Source organism: Poecilia reticulata, chromosome 12 (genome assembly GCF_904066995.2).
Source record: "Poecilia reticulata chromosome 12, P_reticulata-male-v2, whole genome shotgun sequence".
Lineage (NCBI taxonomy): Eukaryota > Metazoa > Chordata > Actinopteri > Cyprinodontiformes > Poeciliidae > Poecilia > Poecilia reticulata.
The window spans coordinates 31,691,520-31,695,272 of NC_088841.1; the positions used below are offsets into that span (position 1 = coordinate 31,691,520).

General features: G+C 40.3%; 1 long non-coding RNA gene across 1 annotated transcript; it reads left to right on the top strand.

Moving 5' to 3' along the window:
- The first annotated feature begins 235 nt into the window (after positions 1–235).
- Positions 236–1,632, top strand: LOC145554207 (uncharacterized). The gene is made up of 3 exons (XR_014090238.1): positions 236–360; positions 1,023–1,154; positions 1,308–1,632. It is a non-coding gene; the product is annotated as an uncharacterized LOC145554207 (long non-coding RNA).
- Positions 1,633–3,753: the final 2,121 nt, after the last annotated feature.

Below are 3,753 nucleotides of genomic sequence, written 5' to 3' on the forward strand. Positions count from 1 at the left end.
GTAGATATCTTGAATTGAAGTCTCCATAAAAGTCAATGGTAAATCTGACGTCATTTCGCCTAGTCGAAATATAATTAGAAATATCTTAAATCGCCAAAACATCTAATAATAAAACAATTTGAGATATCTGAAATGAAAGGGCGGTAAAACCGAATTTATGTTAAAACGGCTTGCCATACAGAAAATGCTATAGAAGAAGAAGAGGCAGAAGAAGAACTACAAGCTCACATAATCAGTTACGCAACATCCGTCACATTTACTTTCAGTTTTCACCTTTCTCGGCGTGGCCGCAGTCCGGTTGATGTGTCTATTTGTTGTTCAAATGTCCTTCTTCAACTTTTTGGACCGTTTGAACAAACTGTAAGTTTGATTTGTTTAATATTTAGACTTTGTCTTCGAGAAATGTCCAGTTTTTCCTTCTCTCTGACGTTTGGAGAACATGTCAAATTCTGGTTTCAGCTCACAGTTTAATCTCTCTGCCGTTTGAAGATGAATCTACAGGATTATTAGAAATGTTGAACTGGAAACAGACATGATGAAAAGCTGATGTTTCTTTTCTTCGCTGAACAAACTGCGTCATGTTTTTATTTCCTGGTATTAACTCATTACAATCAGACAACAGTTTTCTTCTGCTTCCTTTCAAAATAAAATGTGTTTGATTCAGTCAGATTATTAAATAATTAATCTTTGATGGGACAGATAATCGGCTTGTAGAGTTGATTAAAAATAATTCCTGATATTCAATCAGAGTGAATAAGTGTGTCAATTAGAAGCAGAGACTCCATAGTGAGTGAATGTAAATGTTGCTCCATGTCTCCATCTAGTGGACTGATAGTAGAAGTGCAGCAGCTGATGGCAGCTTCCTCTGCCTCTCTGCTGTCTGACTGCATTCACCTGACACTGATATGAAGCAGAGAAGAAGAGCCAATCAGAGGAGGAGCAGCTGATCTTTTTCCAGCACTAATGATGTAAAGGATGATCAGAGTTGATGTGCAGATGAATGATGTGTGTTTCCTCTGCAGGTGAAGCTAGAAAGTGTGTGTGAGCTGATGTGAATTCAGCAGCATGGATCAGTGTGAGGACAGAGAGGAGGGAGTCCCTCCCTCTAAAACCACTCTGTGTGGGGAAGATGAGAGCCAGAGCAAAGGTCAGAGGTGAGGTCACCATCTCTAACTGTCCACAGCCCTTTTCACACAGCGTTCACTATATCAGGCCAAAACAGACGTGGTGATGAAGCTGCTGCTGCTCCTCTTTGCTGCTTCATCCAGACTGAACAGATTCAGTTTTAATCATCATGTTTCTGTCAGGATCCATCTGCGGCGCAAACCAGAACCAGAACCTGAACCCAGCTGTGTGTCCTTTAAGAGCAACTGGTCAAAGGTTCGTCCCATTGACTTTAAATCTTCTGGATCTCCACCATCAGAGAGGTGAGCTGTTTCTAACTGCTGTAACTGTTCTGTTTATATCTGTCATTGTGGCCATGTGACGATACCAAGTTCTGTTCGGTTCTGTTATCTTAAGAACATGAGATTAAATTTCCAGCAGTCAGATTAGTTTATTTTCATATGTATTACATCAGTGACAATAAAGTCCAACTGGATCGTTGGTACCACAGCTCCAGTGGAAATGACATTATTCCAGAGGATCAATGATCAGGGACATGTTGGAGGAATGGAGCGGTTCTCAAGCCTTTTCAGGCTGAGGACCACTTACATTGAACACTCGCAGACCACCTAATTTGAAATTGCCCCACAATGACACAACATCTTAATATGTACAACATGAAATGAAAAATTTAGCCCCTTAGTTCATTGTCTTTGTTCATGTTAATGTGAATGGTGATGCTGTTTTGTAAATGTGAATGGCACTGGTAAAAGCATGAACTACTGCTACTCGGGGCATTTTGAGTTATTTAAAGATTTTGAAAGTATGGATTCTACGTTTTCCAATGATGGAAAACGCATGAAAATCAAAAACATTCTTTACTATTAGTGTTGTGTGATTCAACAACGTTTTGGGGCTACTTGTAATTACGAAGCATAATAAAAAATAAAAAAAACCTTGAGTTGCTTTGGCAAAGACAAGCATTTTCTTTCAGCACTTAGCCCAACGTAAATAATTTTATTTTAGGTGTTCGGATGCAGCTAATCAACACGAGGCGCAGCACTGTTCGCCGCCTAGTCACCATCATATTGCACTCGGCACTGCAGCAGACCTACATCTGCATGCAGGTGGCATGCTATGTATTGTAATAAAGTTGAAAAACCAAAGTTCTGCAACTCGCCCTGAGAAACTTTCCACCAATATCTTCAGAGTTTCTTCTGAATGACCCGGTCTTAAGCCATTCACGCAGGGCCGGCCCATGGTACAAGCAAACCAAGCGGCCGCTTGGGGCCTTGGGGCTACCAGGGGTCCCTTAAGTGAAACAAATTTCTTTTAGTAATGACTTTAATATGATTATATTAACAAAAAACACACAATTTTATTATAAAGTTGTAGAAATTATTATTTATATGGGCAAAAACAAAATAATGCATTGTTCTTGGGGTGGTTGTTGTGGGTCAGGCTTCACCGATAATATGAGATGCTGTGCAATATGCAGAGCGTATCCAAACCTCCAAAGATCCTGTGGAAGATGAGTTAAAAAAATGTTTCAAGAAAGGATTTATCCTTGAGGGAAAGAGACAAGAAAGAGGAAGAATATAAAAAACCAATATAAAGGTATGCTTTCATGTTTTTGGTAATGTAATCTTTGTCAGAAAGATTTGTGGAGCTGCTAATAGAAACTTGGCTTGATAACAACCTTGGAGGTTATCATCAACCTTGGAGGTCTCATTCAACAGCGAAACATTTATGCCACAACGTTTGAGTGAAACTGAGTTTTAACTTTGAATGAGTTGATTCTCCTTGTTGGCCTTCAATGTTTCTGAGGTTTTTTTTGGCTTTAAAATGGTGTGTTCGATAATGTTTGATAACGATAATTAAACCTTCTCAGTGTTTGACATTGTGTAACAAAATGTTTTTACATCAGGCTACATTGATATGTCAGTGCAGCAGCCAACTAAGCTGTAGTTGGAGATATGATGTTTGCTGCTGAGCATGAACATTTATGTGGCTAAAACAAACATTATTTTTACATCAGTTTCTAAGTTATGTGAAATTACTCCTATAAAGATTTTTCAGGCTTGGCAGCATATGCCAGTATGTGTGTGTGTATCTCTCTCTCTCTCTCTCTCTCTCTCTCTCTCTCTATATATATATATATATATATATATATATATATAGACTGTACACGAGCCGTAAGGAAGGAGGCAGAGGACTAGTGAGTGTGAGAGCCACTGTCCAGGATGAAACATCCAAGATCCATAAATACATCAGGGACAAAGCCTCAACGGACGATGTGCTCAGAGAATGTCTCAGTGAGTGGGGAACAGAAGACAAGGTGCTGGAAGTACCATCATGGGAGGACAAGCCCCTACATGGGATGTACCACCGACAAATAACTGAAGTGGCTGATGTCAGGAAAACCTACCAATGGCTGGAGAAAGCTGGACTCAAGGACAGCACAGAGGCACTTATTCTGGCTGCACAGGAACAGGCCCTAAACACCAGAGCAATAGAGGCTCAGATCTACCACACCAGACAAGACCCAAGGTTTAGGTTGTGCAAGGAGGCCCCCGAGACAGTCCAGCACATAACAGCAGGGTGCAAGATGCTGGCAGGGAAAGCGTACATGGAACGACATAACCAAGT